We start from the raw sequence: 20,479 nt of genomic DNA on the forward strand, positions 1-20,479 counted from the left end.
AAGATCGCACGTGTCATAATGGGGTGTTGCAGGCCAATATGCTATGCTCATGATCAATTTCTTGTAACAGCAAGGGGGGGGGGGCTAATTGAGTTGGGGGGGGGGGTTTAATTGAGTTTCTTCCGTCAACACAACGGAAAGCAATATAAAAAGTATCGTTTTTTCCTGCTGAAGGGGGGGCTTCAGCCCCACTTCCCCCCCCCCCCCCCTCCCCCCGTCCTGGATCCGCCCTTGAACAGATTCATACGTTCTGACTCTGGTATTACATCCTGAATGTCTTCCTCTTCTACCAAAGATCGTACATTTTCCTGAGGACTGGTCACGGTAATATCTCGTATTGTGGATTTTTTTCGCGAAGTGGAAAGACGTGAAAAGAATCTTGCAATCTGGGTCTTCGATAGCCATTCTTCTCTTTCAAAGCGCCTTTCATCGTTCTCATTTCTCGCGCACCGCATTTCCGCGGCAACTTGTTCAGGGTCTGCTTTTCTACCAGTCCTCTCACCCAGGTTAAACTTTGCTGTCAAATACGACCGCACATTTTCTGTAAAACGAGCAGCTCGATCCGGTTCTTGGTTTTAGAGCCCAGCTCATGCCAAGTGTTGAAGGTGTCTCTTGAACAAATGATATATATGAAGCTTCGTCTGGTTCTCGGCGGAGCCCATCGATATAGTTTAATTTCTCTCTGACTGAATTTCGCTCTTAGATATATATTTGTATTTGTAATAATGGTTATTTGTATTATATTTAAAAGATGTATATTTTTAATAAATTATTATGCATTGTTATTTTGTTTTATTTTATTTCATTTTTTTTTTTTTTTTTTTTTTTTTGCAAGAGTCTTCAATTTAGACGTCCTAGTCTAGCTCACTGGTATTTAGTACAAAGACATAGATTCAGTATTCCAAGTACTACTAATATAAGTATGGAGTTGATCAATAACACAGTGATTAACGCTACTAACGCGGGCAAGTACATCCTTTACTTACAATGATATGAATGATATGTTACCTTCAACTAAAAAAACTAGAAATATTCAGCTCTACAGGCAAGAACAGTTCTCAGTTTTGGATCTTTTTAGGGTGTTTCGAGATATTACTAAGCGAGGATTTCTTTACTAAATTTACTATAAGTAAATAAACAAATAACGATTGACCTCCCGCGGAGCTCGAGATATTCAAATATAAAAAATTACTGTGCGGTGAAATTTCATAACAACTTATAGAAACACTATTAAATGAAGCCGTAGATCATTGAAATCTTTTATAATGGAACAAATATTGTAAAGTTAAGGTTTAATTCATCATATTATATTTTAGGTAATGGTATTGAGGATAATGAGTAAAGAAGTAGCCGTCACAGACCCAACGGCCTGTTGTGTCACGCAAGGAAATAATTGAAAATAGAACAATTTGAAACTTAGCTTATTTCGTAGAAACGCAATGTGCCGCAAATTTTATTGCACACATCTATAAAATAGCTTCTTATCTCGAGGTTGAATGATATTTTAGGGCTGGATTAGGTGCCACAAATGAGAAATTTGCAATATTCGAGGTCTCATAATCTTAGCTTTCCATGTCACGCTTTCAGTAGTCTCGATCAGTTAGGATTATTTTTCAGAATTCGCGCATTCCAAAAAAAACTATTACTGTTTTTATGCAGAAGTTACACTAGACTAAAGTTCTGGATAGAAAAATTAGCTTTTATGTGCAGAGAAACCCGAGAAAACAGACTTTGAAAATAGCCCTCGGCCGACCTCGAAAATCGGCGTCTTTCACTGATTTGGGGTCGATGGACAAAAATTCGCATAGCGGGTGGAAAAAAGGATTTAGAACAATTCTAACTGCAGTTTTGTAGTGAGGATAGATAGTACTTTCGATGGTAGGAATATAAAAGAAATCTATTTTTCGAGCCCAGATCGAGTGGCACGCTGTTACAGAGACGCCCTCTTAAATGCACATCTTTAGCATTTCTTTAAATATATGAAATAAGAAATGTGCGTCACCGTTCCTTTTTATCAGAGATTAAGAGTTTGAAGAGGTATCTTACATCATCACTACTTGCGTAGAAAGGAACCTCGCGATTATCATCATTTGTATAATCTATGATCGATTATACGCCTATTCCCTATCTTTAAATGGATTAATAGGGTATATAGTTTTGTTAAATTTCAATGAAATTTGGCAAAAGTCGAGAATAGGCATGGATTAACAAAAGGGTGTGAGCGATTTTTGATATTTTGAGTATTTCGTCTTTTATCCGGTAAAACATTAACCGGCATTGGAATTTTTCGACGTTTCAAAGAAGCAAAAAATCAAGAATCTCTCACACTCTTTCGTGGATTATCTATTGCTTATTCGCAAAGTTAAATGATCATTTTGGCTATACGCGCTAACGGCATGGCTATTAATTCTCAACTACGGAACCTACCCGATTCGTGTTTAAGGCTCCGGCATTCTTTCAAATTAGAATATCGCTTTCAAATAATATATTTTTCGTAATCTTTATCATCTGACCTTTAAACGATATATAGTTTTATAGGGTTTTGTTGAACGTGTTGCGTAGAGAAAGTTTTAAACGTAACATACCCCTGAAGGTCTCCAGTAACCTTAAGGATTGAAAACGCAGGAGGTAAAGACGAAATTAGAGTCAGTAAATAATCTTGATTTTTAATGTCGTTTCATGAAATATCTTGATTAATATTTTAGAGCAAACTAATTCTTTAAAATAAGAATTAATAAAAACTAACAGCGGGTAGATCAATAAAAACAGAACCGAATGAAGGAACGAGGGCGTCTTGTGAGAACTCCAGACTGCCCTACAGCTGGAAAAATACCAAACTACTTGAAATAATTTCTACTTTTAGAAATGCTGGAAAAATACCAAACTAATTAAAATAATTTAGATACTTTTAGAAATGCTGGAAAACAGCTGCAAAAACACCAAACTAATTGAAATAATTTCTACTTTTAGAAATGTTAGTTTTATCAGTCTTTAGAGCACATGTTGACTAATTAGAGATCGTCCAAAATTCAATTCATCTGAAATTTCACTTACTCCTTTAAAGATTTGCAAAAATATACTGAATACTTCCCATCGGGAATATCGATAAAAGGTTCATCAGTGATTATTAGACCCTTAAAGATTATTCTAGTAAAATTTCAGAGATGATTTAAAACTACTACGACTTAAAAGAATAGTATCCATGGCAATATACCTTTCTCAAAAATGGCCGTCAAACGCGGTTGGGACTGGGAACAAATGAATGGAAGCGAGGTCAGTAAGGCCTCATTAGGGACTTTAAGATTTGCAAAATCTACGACGGCGACGCCAACCGAAAGTGTAAATAATTTCTCTCTTGGGTTCTGTTCATCGGAGATTTCATTTCAAACATTGTCGTTAAAGTCAACTCATCCACAGGGAAGACAGACTTTGAAGGCGCGAAACCCAAAAGTGAAGTTATTTACACTTCCGGTTGACGTCGCCGTCGCAGATTTTGCAAATCTTAAAGTCCCTATTAGTAAACAAAGTCTACTCAGTACGATATTTTGTGTCAAAGTCATTCATCTCACCAATTCGAGTGCTTTTAAGCGTCTCTTGAAGTAAGGGTGAATGACTGGCACAAAATATCGTACTGAGTCCCTAGTCCCAGCCGAGATTGTCGGCCATTTTTGAGAAAGGTGTATGAGCATATTGAATTCGCCGTAGAATTGTAACTGGGGTCGCGTCAAGGAAGGAGCCTTGAACTATCTACCCAAAGAAAATATGGCTTTATTCATTAGTATTTTTTAATTCAGAGATTATTATTATCTATATATTGAAATACCGCCAAATGAGACCTTGAAACAAAAGCCCTTATTAATACTAATAAGGCCCCAATCACTAGATGCCCGCCATAGTTATTCTATGGAATATGGAGCACTAAATTACTGGGCACTGATTGGTCGAGTGGGTACGTGATCGTGTTCTAAGATTGGAAAATTCTCGATTTTTTTGATACATTTATAATTTTCCATTTAATATTTTTGAAGTAAAATATCTCTTTAATTAGCCTCGGAGTTTAAACGGAATACAATCATGAAGAGCCATTTGTTATGAAAATGCATGTGATTGTGTAACACCCAATATAAATAGGACAACAGAGGCGCGGAGTTTATTCATCCAGATCCATTCTAGTACTTACTTACAAGTGAAGAAACAAGGTACTCAACTGCTGAAGATAACGTATCATCAAGTAAGTGAATTATCATTGTTCTTAAATCATAAATAGATAAAAGTCTTCGTTTGGTATGTTATTTTAGGTTTGTATTTGTTAGGTTTCATTAATTTACGCTTAATTTTGTCTCATTTTTTTCTGTGCGAAGTCTATGTGAAGTTTCGATATCATTCTTTAAGATTTAATAAAAAACCCATTCAATTAATTAAAATTTATCAATACTGAAAACTAAGGGAGGAAAAAGCGGTAAATTTCGGCCCCATTCCTATTTTAAACTCTCTCCGTTTTTACCTGCTCTTATGTAAATTAAATTCCTAGTATCGGAGTGTATGTAGTAATAATTTTCCTCCAAATTGGATTGTGGATGTAATGTCTACGTTATGATCTTGTTTATTGCAGCATTAACCATGGTTTCCAAGGTAACACTTTCTATTCTTATTGTGGCGGTTTTATTGATCGCCGAGACAACCTGCGCACCAGCAAATGAAGTCAGCAGGCGACATATGCAGAAAAGAAATTTTGTCCGCTCATTCTTTAATCCCCGGCTAAGTTTTAAATCCACTAATATACTGAATTAACTATAATAAGCATTGATGTAATTAACGTCATTAGTCTAATCTGCACTGCCTTTGACCTCGTGTTCCATTCATTCAGTATCTGGGACTTAAAAGGACCACTGAGGACGTAAAGAAACCCTGGCAGTGACCACCCTTAGTGCCTACACCTTGTACTAACCACCTCTCGTTCACATCTAATTGTAAAGCGCCTTTGAACATATCCATATGGAAAAGAGCGCTATGTAAATAAATGTCATCATTATCATATTTTTACCCCCTTATACCTCATGATACCGTTAAGTATCTATCCTTATACCTCATGTCAAAATTCATTCAGTATCTGGACCCCCTTTGATCTCATGTTCCATCCATTCAGTATCTGAACCCCCTTTTGACCTCATGTTCCATTCACTCAATATCTGAACCCCCTTTGACCTCATGTTCTATCATTCAGTATCTCTGAATCCCCTTTGACCTCATGTTCCGTTCATTCAGTATCTCTGTACCCCCTTTGACCTCATGTTCCATTCATTCAGTATCTGGACCCCCTTTGACCTCATGTTCCATTCATTCAGTATCTGGATCCCCTTTGACCTCATATTCCATTCATTCAGTATCTCTGAATCCCCTTTGACCTCATGATGCATACATTCTTCATATCATTATTTTATTGATATGTCTCAGCCAGTTATTGACATTCTTTTCATCTTCCGGCTTAGAAACGAGATTGCAGAACAGTTGGTCAACCTTGTGATCCAAAAAATCCCAACACATGTTCCTGTGAAGGAATGGACTTGGTCTGCCAATACATCAATAGTCCTTCCTTTTATTTGTGCGTCTTATCAGATGACACAAATCCTCATTAAAGTGCACATGAACCCTTCGACAATACTTTCAGTACTGGTTCTGCATAAAGTAAATAGTTGAATGGTAAAATATTTCTTGATTTGAGTGATGTGTCTCTAAGTTATAAAGGTTTATACTTCCAATATGCTAATAAGTGTGACGTCTATTAAGGCTTAATTAAATATACAAAATTGAACTGGTTCATAGAAACAGTATTTAAAAAGCATCATTATTTTACTCATGTTTTACATGAAAGCAATTTTGAATTTGTATTTTCAAAATGGCCAGCATTTAGTATTACTAGTTACAACAAAAACACTCAAAAACCTTACCTGACGTCACACTTATTAGCATATTGGAAGTATAAACCTTCATAACTTATTAGAGACGCATCACTCAAATCAAGAAATATTATACCATTCAACTATTTACTTTATGTAGAACCAGTACTGAAAGTATTGTCGAAGGGTTCATTTGCACTTTAACAACCTGACCCAGCCAAAGACGACAAATACGAAACTGGTTTCAGTTTCTCAAATAACTTGAAATAAATTGATAAATTACATAATATATGATAAGTTCTCAAATTTAAATAAGCCCTTAAATAAGGTTTTCTAGGGAAACCTGAACAATACTGACTGCTTTAATTTTATTGCCCGAGTATGTCGTGACCGTAATGGGAATGATCCTAGAATCGTGATTGGAAGATCAGTAACCTGGTAACATTCGGTTACTGGAAGTTGACAATGGTTGGGTCTTGAATAGTGTTCCTTTTCTTCAGAAACTCCGTATATCCCCGACAAAAATGCTTTGTTGCTGCCGCAGCGGAGCGAGCCTGAAGCAAGCGAAGCAAGGCAGCGATCCTATTTAAGTCAAGTTAGGAAAAGGTCAGAAAAACTCGAGACGTGTTTGGACAACAAATGCAATTCAAGTGTAGAGCAAACAATAGATTCCTGTGTTCTAACTATCTCACAATCTACGATTCTTTGTATCACAATGCAGTACGTGCTTTGGCTTTAAAATTCCGCGTCACTACAGCTAGTAGAGCTTTCTTTCTTCATCGTGTCTCTGTTGACATTCAAAGGATTCCAAGTATTTCGCTCGATTTAACATTTCAAATACTCAATTTAGCTAATAAGATTAGAAATCGTCCTTTTAATTTTCTTTTTAACACCTAGTTCTTTGTTATGTTGTTGAATTTGGAAGCGAATTCTGTGATGAATTAATTGTCTGAACTTCAATTACGAAAGACGACTTCGAGTTCGATGGAGTCAACTGAGTCAAGTATAGAATATAATTGGAAGAAGATTTATTTGAAAACGCTTTCTCTGTTTTAAATATAAAAGGCGGACTGAGTGTTTTATTCCAGGAATCATTCGACCTTCGAGCTCAAAACTGAATATACAAGATAATCGGCCGTTTTTAAAAGCGTTGCGTTATGCCTATTACGTTGATTTACGTTACTACTTATCTTGACCTTCAATGGTCACGGCTCCTACAATTGTTGCCTGAAATTTTCACCTATTTATTTTCACTGTGAACTAATCAAATATTTTATCTGCAAAAATACGGCAGCACTCATTAAGGTAGCTCCATGGGGTTTTATCCGCGCGCTACCATGCAACTTCAAATCGCAAATACGCAGACGCAAACAATCCAATGCTAAAATTGTTTTTAGGCGTTTCAAGGGAAAGATGAAATTTTCGAATGAGCATGTTTTTACTGAAATCGGAATTAATAGAAGATCGCTGCAACCTAAATTCCTGCAACCTCCACCTCAATTATCCAATGGTCGATCCCTAAACCTTTGATTCATGTGCTCAAGAACAAGAGATCACTTGGCTGGTGACACGAGTAATTTTTGACGAGCCGTTAGTGAAAATAGTTGGAATATTAATATAACACAAAAATCGGGTTTTGCTAGGAAACATGAAATATTGCTATTCTAATTGCCCTATTCCACTATGACGTCACATCAAAACAATCTATTGTTTAAACGCAAAGGATCATGGTCGTCGGAGGGGATCAAATCAACGCAAATTCACCGAAAATTGTTCTAAAACCCGTATCAATCCACGAAGAGAAGTAGAATAGCCAGCAAACGCTCAGAATATTTTTTTAGTACATATTAACACATATTATATCTGAAAACCAGGCCATTTTAGATTAAATTGTTTCGCTAGGAGCAAATTTTGTTGAATTTTCTATAGACCGTTTTCTCAAGGTTGCGTGCGCATCCAAATTTGAGGAACTTGACGGGCCACGATAACAAAACACGAGTATTATCATGCATTGATCTGAAATGTTTTCGATAAGAATTCATAAAATCGATTATTCTCTTCTTTAAACATAAAACTGTCTTCTCAATTTTACTGAATTTTCCTTTTTTTTAGTTTTGTGGCCCGTCAAGGTGGATGCGCACACAACCTTAAGAAAACGGTATATTGGATTTGGCGATTCTATCCCCCACATAAACAAGCAGTGATGTCATAGTCAAATAGGGCAATTCTGTTGTTGTTGAAAATTTTCATATTTTATGAAGCTTTTTCCCCTTCTAATCCTGAGCACATCTCTGATGTGATGTGTATGGTTGCCGCTATCATTTAAAGCTCCGTAGTCCATAGTATGGGAACATAATTAAGGTATCAATGGTTTGAAAATATGGTCGACTGAGAAACAGCATCGCAAACATCAAACGTGGGATTTGCAATCATTTCCAAAAGAATGAAATAAAAAATCAAAGTTGATTTCCAGTTGATGATATGACAATAGAGACAATGACAAAGAAGATTTACTGATGATAGCAAGTCACAAAACGCATGCGTAGAAAGTACGTTCGCTGACAAATGCGAAGTAAACGCCATTTGACCTCCTCGGCTTGTTTGTAATGTTGTCCCATTTCAGACCACGTGTAATTCCTTTGAGAATTAGATTCTTTGCTTGAGCTGTATCCATATTCATGTGTCTTCTCATGTGAAACCATTAAACAAAGAAAGGATACTTTAGGGAATGACACGTGGTCTGAAATGGGATAACATTACGCCCGAGCTGAGGAGGTCTATTTTCTGAAACTTTATCAGTGGATAAAACAACATAAAACCCAAAATAAGCCAAAAAAAACTAGGGGATCACTGTACAATCAGCCTGCATGTAAAATGACTTGGAAGTCGATCATTTCGACACCTATCGTGAGCTACGTGACGATTATCAAGTGGTGAAGACAAAAAAAAAAATTATGGTGAAAGAGTTACAAATTATAATGGGAAAGGTATTAGAGTAATAATCTGTTTTCAAAACTTTTTTTTTTTGAGGAGAAAACAAATTGCATCTCGAACAAAACTGTCGCTTTTGTCGTGTTTCGGTGCGATAAATAAATGGTTTAACTGTTTAAATGCACATCTTTAGCATTTCTTTAAATATATGAAATAAAAAATGGGGGTCACTGTTCCTTTTTATCAGAGATTAACTTCGTATATCGTTTGCTAGAAATCAAGAATCTTTTTATGAGCCAGTAGTTGTCGATGGTAAAGGAATGGACGTTAATACTAAGTTATTAGGCCTTACAATTGCTTGCTATCAATCACGTGACTTTTTGGAGTTGACTGGGGGGCCAACAAGCGGGGGGCAACTAGCGGATGTTAAGTCAAAACATATCAAAATAAGTCCTCAAACTATTGTATTTGACTATTTTCACGACATCAAACCAGAAAACAAGAGATCAAAACAACCTCCAGGATTCTACAAGCCATCAAAAAAGAGCTATTACCGGAAGTGACGTCTATTGATAGCAACCTATAAGTAACAACTTAACATGGAACGAACATATACAAGAAGTAGTTAAGAAAGTCAGCAAGAGACTTTACTTTCTAGTTCAATTGAAGAGAGCAAATGTACCTACACGTGACTTAGTTCTTTTCTGCTTAACGTGCGTAAGATCGGTAATAGATTATGCAATTCTTGTGTTTTACCATGCCCTCACACAGTATCAAGGAGGAGCTTGTTCGTCTGGAAAAGAGGGCAGTGTCAATCGTTATGCCCGTATCAAGCTATAATTTAGGTTGTAAGGAATTGGGAATAAAACCCATAACTAACCATCATGAAGATCTATGTACTAAATAATTTTTTGAAAGAATTATTAACAATCTTCAACATAAGTTATACAGCCTGTTGGCACCCAAAAATAAACCGAATTATCATCTCCGCAATCAGCGCATGTTTGATGTTTACAACTTTAAAACAAAAAAAACCAGAGTTTTTATTAATAAACTAGCTAGTGCATATAATTCAAATCAGTAGTATTAATTTCATTTCCATTACATAATTTTATTTATTATATATATATATAGATAGATACATCCGAAGATAAAATTTAGCTTATTTATTATAGATATTTCATAGATATATTAAATTTTTTCATGATTGTAAATAGTTACGTAATTCAGCCTAAGGGCTGCGATGTAATTTCTTAATAAACTTACTTACTTTACTTACTTACTTACTTACTTACTTACTTACTTACTTACTTACTTACTTACTTACTTACTTACTTACTTACTTTACTTACTTACTTACTTACTTACTTACTTACTTACTTACTTACTTACTTACTTACTTACTTACTTACTTACTTACTTACTTACTTACTTACTTACTTACTTACTTACTTACTTACTTACTTACTTACTTACTTACTTACTATAAAGAGTTTGAAGAGGCATCTTACATAATCACTAAATTCATGCGTAGAAAGAAAGCGCGCGATCATCATTTGTATATTAATCTTTCTACTTCGTTTGATCAGTGCCACTACCTTTTTCATAACGATAGAATAAATCTCACCTCAAAAATTTGTACATTTGAACGTACGAGTTACGTAATTATGATTGATTTTCGTCGAGCATGCGCAGTAAGAAATTAAAGCTCAGGTTCAATTAATTCCAGCAGTTTGAGTTACTTGCGAACCGCGAAGTTTGATGTCTCGTTCGCCGACTAGCATTTCAACGACTGTCGATCAAAGAACTGAAATAAAATAAAGACAATATCTTTAAGGATTGGAAAAGTCTATTAGACGAAACTAGTTTCTGTAAAGAATCTTGATTTTTATAATGCGTAGAATCAATAATAATAATAATAATGATAATAATAATAATAATAATTTTCTCTTGGTAGAATACTATCATTAAGGGTTTAGAAATTTGTTTGATGAGATATTTAGATGAATATTTTAGAGAGAACTAATCCTTTAAATTAAGAGTTTAATAAAAATCAACAGATCAATAGAAACAGAACCGTATGAAGAAACGAGGGCGTCTTGTGAGAACTCCAGACTGCCCTACAGCTGGAAAAATACCAAACTACTTGAAATAATTTCTACTTTTAGAAATGCTGGAAAAATATCAAACTAATTGAAATAATTTAGATACTTTTAGAAATGCTGGAAAACAGCTGCAAAAATACCAAACTAATTGAAATAATTTCTACTCATAGAAATGTTAGTTTTATCAGTCTTTAGAGCACACGTTTATACTAATTAGCGATCGTCCAAAATTCAATTCAGCTGAAATTTCACTGATCCTTTAAAGATTTGCAAAAATATAATACTTCCCATCGGGAATCCATCGATAAAAGACTTAATCAGAGATTATTAGACCCTTAAAGATTATTCTAGTAAAATTTCAGAGATGATTTAAAAATACTACGACTTAAAAGAATAGTATCCATGGCAATGATCATATTGAATTCGCTGTAGTACTTATAACTGGAGTCGCATCAAGGAAAGAGCATTGAATCCCAGGGAAAATTATCTAGTATAGACATTATTATCTATATATTGAATACCGCCTAATGAGACCTGAAACAAAATATTAAGAGGAAATTTTTTTCGATAACGAGCAATAATGGCAAAAAGCGCCAAAAACTAGACTTTCGTATGAGTTTTGATCCCAATTTTCGTTTTGGGTTAACACTCAAAACCTTTTTAAACAGTTAGAAACTGATGTACTATGATAAAATGCTTGTTTTTTAATTCAATTTTACGAAGATGTTTTGTTGCATTTGTGTTAGAATGTAGCTTTGTCAGGCTTTTTTATAGAAAATGTATGGGAAATAAGCAAATGAAGGCCTAAACCTCATTTTCGATTCAAATTTTTGCTTTGGGTTAACACTTTGATTCCACTTTCATCGGTTATCTCCACTTCCAAACTTTCTGAATTAACAAGATTTTAGCCTTGTACAACAGCCTTTCTTCAAGAAAATAGTTTTTGGCGCTCACCGATTGATTACGAAAAGAATTCTCTCAATACTAATAAGGCCCCAACCACTTGACTCCCGCCATAGTTATTCTATGGGATATGGAGCACTAAATTACTGGGTAATGATTGGTCGAGTGGTACGTGATCGTGTTCTAAGATCGGAAAATTCTCGATTTTTTTGATACATTTATAATTTTCCATTTAATATTTTTGAAGTAAAATATCTCTTTAATTAACCTCGGAGTTTAAACGGAACACAATCATGAAGAGCCATTTGTTATGAAAATGCATGTGATTGTGTGACACCCAATATAAATAGGACAACAGAGGCGCGGAGTTTATTCATCCAGATCCATACTAGTACTTACTTACAAGTGAAGAAACACGGTACTCAACTGCTGAAGATAACGTATCATCAAGTAAGTGAATCATTTTGTTCTTAAATCATAAATAGATAAAAGTCTTCGTTTGGTATGTTATTTTAGGGTTGCATTTGTTAGGTTTCCAGGCATCCCAGCCACTTTTTAGACAAATTTGATAGGAAATATAGGCTGTGCAAGTTCTAAATATAGGAAAATATAGGACTTTTTCCCAAAAATATATGCACTTTATAGGAGCTAAGATAGTTTTTCGGTGGCGTAACCAGGGATAGGGAGGGTGCACAGGCAATGATTTGCAGAAGTAAAAAGCCATAAAAAAACAGAACCAAAAAAAAAAAAAAAGGGGGGGGGGGGGCCATTTTATTTCCTTCGCCAAATATGCTAAACAGTGTAAAATATAAATATATCAATCAGCAGTCGTCCTTTTATAGGAAATATAGGTTTTCTTTAAATATAGCCTCTTTATAGGATCCTATACAAATTATAGGAAATATAGGATGTATAGGAGGTCTGGGATGCCTGGGTTTCATTTACGCTTAATTTTGTCTCATTCTTTTCTGTGCGAAGTCTATGTGAAGTTTCGATATCATTCTTTAAGATTTAATAAAAAACCCATTCAATTCATTAAAATTTATCAATACTGAAAACTAAGGGAGAAAAAAGCGGTAAATTTCGGCCCCATTCCTATTTTAAACTCTCTCTCCGTTTTTAGATGCTCTTACTTGTAATGGTTAAATTCCTAGTGTCGGAGTGTATGTAATAATAATTTTCCTCCATATTGGATTGCGGATTTAATGTCTACGTTATGGTCTTGATTATTGCAGCATTAACCATGGTTTCCAAGGTAACGCTTTCTGTTCTTATTGTGGCGGTTTTATTGATCGCCGAAACAAAATGCGCACCAGCAAATGAAGCCAACAGGCGACTTGTCCGCTCATACTGGGTAAGTTTTAAATCCACTAATATTTTGAATTAACTATAATAAGCATTGCTATAAATAATGTCATTAGTCTAACATACACTTCCTTTGACCTCGTGTTTCATGCGCATTCAGTATCTTGACCCCTTTGACCTCATGATACTCTCATTCAGTATCTTGTTCCCCTTTGACCTCATGATACTCTCATTCAGTATCTTGACCCCTTTGATCTCATGATACCCTCATTCAGTATCTTGATCCCCTTTGACCTCATGATACTCTCATTCAGTATCTTGTTCCCCTTTGACCTCATGATACATTCATTCAGTATCTTGACCCCTTTGACCTCATGATACATTCATTCAGTATCTTGTTCCCCTTTGACCTCATGATACTCTCATTCAGTATCTTGTTTCCCTTTGACCTCATGATACATTCATTCAGTATCTTGACCCCTTTGACCTCATGATACATTCATTCAGTATCTTGATCCCCTTTGACCTCATGATACATTCATTCAGTATCTTGACGCCTTTGACCTCACGATATCGTCATTCAGTATCTTGACCCCTTTAACCTCATGATACATTTATCAGTTTTTTCACCCCCTGTGACCTCACGATACCCTCATTCAGTATCTTGACCCCTTTAACCTCATGATACATTCATCAGTTTTTTGTTCCCCTGTGACCTCACGATACCAGGGCTGTAACCAGGGGGAGCACAGGGTGCACATTCAACCCCCCCCCCCATAAAAGCTTAAGGTCCGCTCATCTTTCTCCTTTTGCTTTAAAATTGCATGTAAATGGGTGTTGATTAAATGAAGACCACTTACCATCTGCATATCGTAGAATTTTTAAGAATCACTCACCCATTATTCCTTTTTTTTTATGTTTTTGTTTTTGGTTCTGCAAATCATTGCCTGTGCACCTCCCCTGCAAGATCCCTGGTTACGCCCCTGGATACATTCATTGATTCAGTATCTGGACCCCTTTGACCTCGTGCTCCATTCGATCACTTGTTCCCCTTTGACGTAATGATGTATTCTGAATCCCCTTAGACCTGATGATGCATACCTTCTTCATGTCATTCTTCTATTGATATGTCTCTGATCCCAGTTCTCCTTTTTCATGTTCTGACTTAGAAATCGCTAGCATGCTCAATGGGTCAACCTTGTGATCCAAACGATTCCACTACATGTCGGTGTGAAGGAAAGCACACAGTCTGCCGAGTCATCGACCAGGGTTCAACGCATTATTGCGTTCTGTCAGGAGACGTAAGACCTCAGTAATAACCTGACCCAGCCAAACGTCGAAATTACGTACGAGAATGCGTACAGCAATGGCTAGCCTTTGTTTTGGTTACCTATGGTCTTTAGTCAATTGTAACTACATCGAACAACGGTCATCATGCACATGCATTTTTAGCATTAAATATTAAATATCCTTGTTGAACTATTTTTCATTTGTCTAACTAAAGTTTACTCATTCAATACTTATTCTTATTCGCCCAAGGCGAAGTGAACATCGGTGTATATTTACCGAGACGCGAGTCTTCGAGCGGCGAGGTAAATATTCACCGATATTCACTGAGCCTGAGACGAATAATTGTTTTAGTATTTTTAACACAAGTGAATTTTATATAAAACGGAGAGAGAGTTTTTCAAATTTTATTTATTTCCTGCAAGCAGCACAAATCGACAAAGGACCGTGCGCGTCCGCGAGTTGTATTCACCTATAGGCGAATATAGCAGCATAAGACGTAAATTGTGACCAATAGCGCGCCGGATTTATCATACTCACTTGTGTAAAAATACTAAAATTTACTTATTCAATCACTCATTCATGTTGACCTCCTTCTCCTTTCTTTAAGGACGCTCATTCCAGTTTCCAAAACTCACGACCACCTCAACTAAATCCGCTGTATCTCGCGTTGTAGAAGGACTGCAATCATTATTTTTTCCAGATGAATTTCACGATTGTTCTTCTGCCCGTGCAACAAATCACAGTTATGGAACAAATGCAACAAGTTAACCGCATAATTCTGCAACGCACGTTCAAACTTATAAATTGGCTTTGTCGAAAGCAGGTTCCTAGTATTTTTGTTGTCGATCGTAGACTTTCGGCAAGTAATTAGCATTTGTTGCACGGGCAGAAGAACAATCGTGAAATTCATCAGCGTAAAAAGCACGAATGCATGCATAATTATATCTTTGGATTGTAAACAATCGACAGCGAAATGTCAAAACCAACAGAGTACAAGCGACGACAAGAGAGTGGCCTCTATTCTCTAATTATTTCACTATTTTAAAAATCTTCAATTGCTTTAAAAGTTTGATATGTTAAAGTTCATTTCGTTAATTTTAGATAGCGGAAGTTAGAAAAAAAAGTTTTTAAGCAACGGCCTTCGAAGGGAAAAGTAAGGAATTCTGCATTTTAAGCGCAAAATTACTACTTTACTAAAACTTGTCTTGCTTACAATCTAATAACTCGGCAATCTTGAATTTCATACAAAATAAAGAACGGGATTTGTATATATAAAACGTTATGAGTCTTATCTTGCTAACAACGTTGACAAAAATATTTTTTATAACAAATGACGATTTACAACTTTTAGAAGGTCAAATAAATACTTCGTTTTTTTCTCAAAATCGACTTCCTTGGATTTTTCTCGTATATTATGCCCACATATTTGGTTTATAAGACACAGTATTTGGTTTTATGTAGGTAACGTCCAGATTTTGAGAAATTATGCGACAACTAAAAAGGGCACCATATCAAAATAAAATCAATGAAAAGTCCGATCCTGATAAAACTTATATCAAAATAAATTTTCATTTATTAACTATATCTCTGGAAAAAATAATGATTGCAGTCCTTCTACAACGCGAGATACAGCGGATTTAGTTGAGGTGGTCGTGAGTTTTGGAAACTGGAATGAGCGTCCTTAAAGAAAGAACTGAGAAGGACGTCAGTCGTGGTCCCACGGGTGCGAACACTAAGTATTAGCATATCTAATTACTTCTCTTCTAACCTGCTAGCCGCCTTACCTGTTTCCTCTGCTCCTCTACTAAAGGCTTCAGAACAGGCTTGAATTCGGTAAACCCTATATGGGTAAGTAGTGTGGGTGTAATTGGTTTTAGGTTTGGGATACCAATATTTTTAAATTATTTTTTAACGTATGCTTTCGTTGTTTACACGTGTTCTGAAGTTCGGATGAAGTTTGTTGAAGTTCCATTTAGAGTTGTGGATAGCAAGGATTCAGATTTGTTTTGTAGAAATTTTATGTCCTGCCTTTTAACGCATAGGTTGACTGCAGTAGCTTTGCGGACAGTTTGTAAATATTTAATTTTGGGCAACGAAAACTTCGATAAAATGCGGCGACCATCACCCTCCCTGCGGGGAAGGAATTTGTCATGTCCGGTGAAGATGCTAATTTCTCTGTGAAGCTAATGCCGGTTAATATGACGTTTGCATGGTGGCCTCATTTGACTCTCACTACCATAATGCTTCACAAATTTTCTTTCTTTAAATTTGTTTCCCTCATGAGAGTAAAAGGACAATTGGTGCTAGTTAATTGAACAAAAGAAAGTGTGCAAGGGAGTCTGGTAGTAGAGCCTAATGACGCCATTATGCAAACGTACTATTTGACGTGCCTTTCGAGATTGGAATGCTTTTTCCTTTACGCGATAGTAAAATAGTTGGTACAAAAGTTACATGAGAAAAATCCTAGAATAGAAAAATCTAAACGGCGAGTGGTCACTTTTCGTAGAGCTCCGCTTACTCGGCTGCTTATTCGGCTCCAATCTCCGCGCGCGTCCACAGGAATCCCAAAACACTCGTATTTACTGAGTATGGAGGGAAAAGTAGGACCGCTGGCATTCTAAGAAAGATCAACTTATAGTATAGTGCAGGACCGGAAGTAAGTTGCTATGCATCCTCGGAAAATCAGGGCGCTTCACCTCTCCCCCTGGGTTTCTGAGGATGTTCCTTTTTCGCGAGCTAGTAAAAAAAGAAAGAAAGAATCTTCTTCGATGCAAACTATTCATATAATATGGAATGTACCTCCTCAAAATTAGTGAATATTTTGAAAACAGATTGAAATGAAATTCAGCGGTTTGTCGTATGCTACTCTTCATTGTTTTGTTATTTCACCGTGTGTGATACTAAATAGACTTGCCTGGAGCTGTAAATCCACCGCAAAATTCGCACAAAACATCGCAAAAAAGGCAAACCAGCAGTGCCAAAACTGAGGCCATGCGGAGAGGAGAACCCTTAATGGTAACTCTTCTGACCTTCGGCTAACGCAATGAATTGCCTTGTCTGGCAGTTTTCTTACATGCAGGTTCGCCATGAATAATCTGCAATGAACCAATCAGAAAGTCTCGCTTACGCCAATGCATTGTCTTTGCCGGTTTTCGTATTGAAGAATGAAATAAGTATTTTTAGACGTTACTTTTTTGGCTTTAATAAGAAAATTCCAAGAAGATCAGAGGTTGGGGTTTTCATGTTATTAAACATCTCAGTTAACAAAAAGGACCAAATTACGGTGATAAAACTAGCTATACGATACTTTTATAGCGAGAGCCATCAAAATCTCAGAAAAATATTAGAAGAGGGCTAAGCGCAGGGTGCACATTCAAATCTTATTTGAGGGGAAAAAAATACCAGTAAATAAATTAACTACTTTTATTTCACTAAATCGCCGCTGGCTGACAGACTAACTTATTAATTACCTATCTAGCTAACTAACTAGCTATTGAATTAGTATCTAACCATAGTTATAGATTAACTATGATCTAACAAACCAACTAAAAACCTGTAGGACATTGACTGGAAACTGAATGTTTCCTAACTGAGAAAGTGAATGTTTACGCTCGCTCACACTGGCACCTCCGCCTTTCGATTCCACCATATCTCTATACCTCTAGACAGTTAGAAGAGGAGGAATAAATCCCGGGAATAAATACTCTATTAACTATGCTCTAAACTATCAGACTGACGAGCTTTATGCAATTCCTCAGTATGCTTCCTTGGAAAAGATTGACTTCCGGTCACTGTATAGTAACTTCTAGTTCAACTGTGAACTAAGGGGACGATTTGAACTGCTTCTTGAGCTTCGATTCAGTCATAGTTAATATAGTTAGTCCCCTCTATTAACTATGATTCAGTTCAATGAAACGAATTGCAAATCTTGAAGGATGAGACTATGACGTCAGTAGTTAACGCCCCAGAGGTCATCTCCCAGAAAAAATTGTGACGTATTTCCGGTACAGACAGCTAAAAAAAGCCCCAATAAGGTAGAAGTTTTATTCATAATTTAACGCCTTCATGCAACAATCTATGATTGTTTTCAGGTAATTTTTCAGAAAGGAAACCAAGAGAACTGTAATCTGTAATACAATAGACATCGTTACAGATGGAAGAGGATTTTGTTTTCCGTGTCGTAATGAATAACTGTGAAACCAAGAAACTGTAAAAACGGTGAAGCAGAATGATACTGAACCATCGTAGAGGTGCTATACCAGGATAAATATTTATTCATCCTCGGGAACCAGAGCGTTTTTCAACGCACTCCCCTACACATCACCTCCCCCTCCCTCACTAGCACGCCTTTCTGGGTATCTGGGGGGGGGGGGGGGGGGGAGGAGGTGGGCAATCATATTATATATACAAGGGCGGGGATGCTCGACGTACCTTTTAGGGGTTAATTTTTGCCATTTGGTAAATTTTAGGGTGTTTAAGTGAAAAGCTAATTAAAATGCTGTAAATTAGGTCATTTTGGTAACAATTAGAGATGTAACTTGTCACTTTTATGACTACAAGAAAGGAATATGAACTTGCAAATCAAACAATTTCTCAGTAAGTTTTTTTGCTGGGCTTTAACTCTACACTTATATTTTCGGACTCGACATTGCCGTCTTGGAATCACAATCCGTCGGTCCAGTCAAATCTATATTTGAATCAGTACTTGATGATTGAGGTACAAGCGTGACTAACAGCACGCTTTATGGACATGGCTTGGCATTTTAATGGTTTTTCTTTTATTTATACTTTTTCTTTCTTTCTTTCTCCCTTTTTCATTTCTGACACTATTTTTAGTTAGTTTTCAAAATCCAAGAACTGTGTTTGTAAGCGCAAGAATCAATCAGTAACGTGTACATATGCACGAAAACATATGAAAGCCATTGTGCTGCCGGTAAAAAGCCACCAAACTGAAGCTAAGGCCGGGTGAATGGAAGAATCCATTTCATTGTCATGGTTAGCAAAAGCTACCAGCGTGCACGTTCGGGGTTACAGCCAGTGTTTGAATACAGGGCTACAAAATAACTAGAAAAAAAATTACCTGACATTCATGTGCACAAAAAACAAACAAGACTCGGCATTCATTTTATTTCCTATCCACTCAATCTGGTTTGATTTTCGATAACTTAACCAATCGTAAATCAAACTAGATCACAAAATGACTAGAAAAATATATCTGATATCCATGTGCACAAAACAAACAAGACTTTGTTCATCTTATTTCCTTAAACGACTCTAAAAGGGAAAACGAGACTTTAACCGATAAGTTTTATCTTTCATTCCACTTTATCTAGTTTGACTTTTGAGTGACCCATCTGTGGAAATAGTAAAGCTCTATAATCCACACAAGGCATCCAGGCATCTAAAGAACCACAAAGCTCACCGACAATTTAAAATCCATTGCCTGGAGAGTTTCAGGAAACAAAGTCAATGGTGGCTAAAGGTTAATCTTGTCTATTGCATCATTCCAAGGTTCAGAAAGATTCAGGATTTTTTTTCTTTCAATCTCCATGGGCACGTACGTCCTTGTAGCATGTAGGTCAGACGTACATGCCCTGCAAAGAAAGGCACAACGTAGGTGGCGGTATGCCCGGATGAGCTGGAAGAAGAGAAAGAAAGAAAATTAGAACAGAAGGAAAGACACCATGTACAAGGCGAGGGACTAAAATTTTTCCCTTTTAGGGAGAATTAATCTAGGGTTCCTTTTTACTCACATATGGTGATTTGCGTCAAATCTTCCTTCAGTACTCTCTTTAAACTCTTGAATACAAAAACAACATTTCCTACTGTTGAGAAGACGAAATGAGACCAACAGACTGTATATTCTACCCCTGACTTGTAAATCCGTTTCTTTCATTCTTCTTTGAAATCTTTTAACTAAAGAAAACACCAAAGGATTACAGTTTATTGCTGCAACAACGATACCTCATCGAAGCAGTATTTAGAGCCTGCGAGACGCCGGGACGATGACAAGTACTTTGACCCTTGAAGGCGCGGGTAGGGATTCTT

General features: G+C 36.3%; 2 long non-coding RNA genes and 1 pseudogene across 2 annotated transcripts; 2 read left to right on the forward strand and 1 right to left on the reverse strand.

The window, feature by feature from the left end:
- Window positions 1-9,088: 9,088 nt before the first annotated feature.
- Window positions 9,089-9,912, forward strand: LOC148909682 (uncharacterized; annotated as a pseudogene).
- Window positions 9,913-12,163: 2,251 nt separating this feature from the next.
- On the forward strand, window positions 12,164-14,623 carry LOC116289137 (uncharacterized). The gene is made up of 3 exons (XR_016120288.1): window positions 12,164-12,286; window positions 13,072-13,190; window positions 14,311-14,623. It is a non-coding gene; the product is annotated as an uncharacterized LOC116289137 (long non-coding RNA).
- Window positions 14,624-19,186: 4,563 nt separating this feature from the next.
- Window positions 19,187-20,471, reverse strand: LOC116289139 (uncharacterized). The gene is made up of 2 exons (XR_004196300.2): window positions 20,185-20,471; window positions 19,187-20,069 (listed from the first exon to the last, which is right to left on the reverse strand). It is a non-coding gene; the product is annotated as an uncharacterized LOC116289139 (long non-coding RNA).
- Between the last annotated feature and the right edge of the window lie 8 nt (window positions 20,472-20,479).

This window comes from Actinia tenebrosa, unplaced genomic scaffold, assembly GCF_029948245.1.
Source record: "Actinia tenebrosa isolate PJP-AT-01 unplaced genomic scaffold, QUT_ActTen_1.0 PGA_scaffold1__47_contigs__length_23844297, whole genome shotgun sequence".
NCBI classification, from domain to species: domain Eukaryota; kingdom Metazoa; phylum Cnidaria; class Anthozoa; order Actiniaria; family Actiniidae; genus Actinia; species Actinia tenebrosa.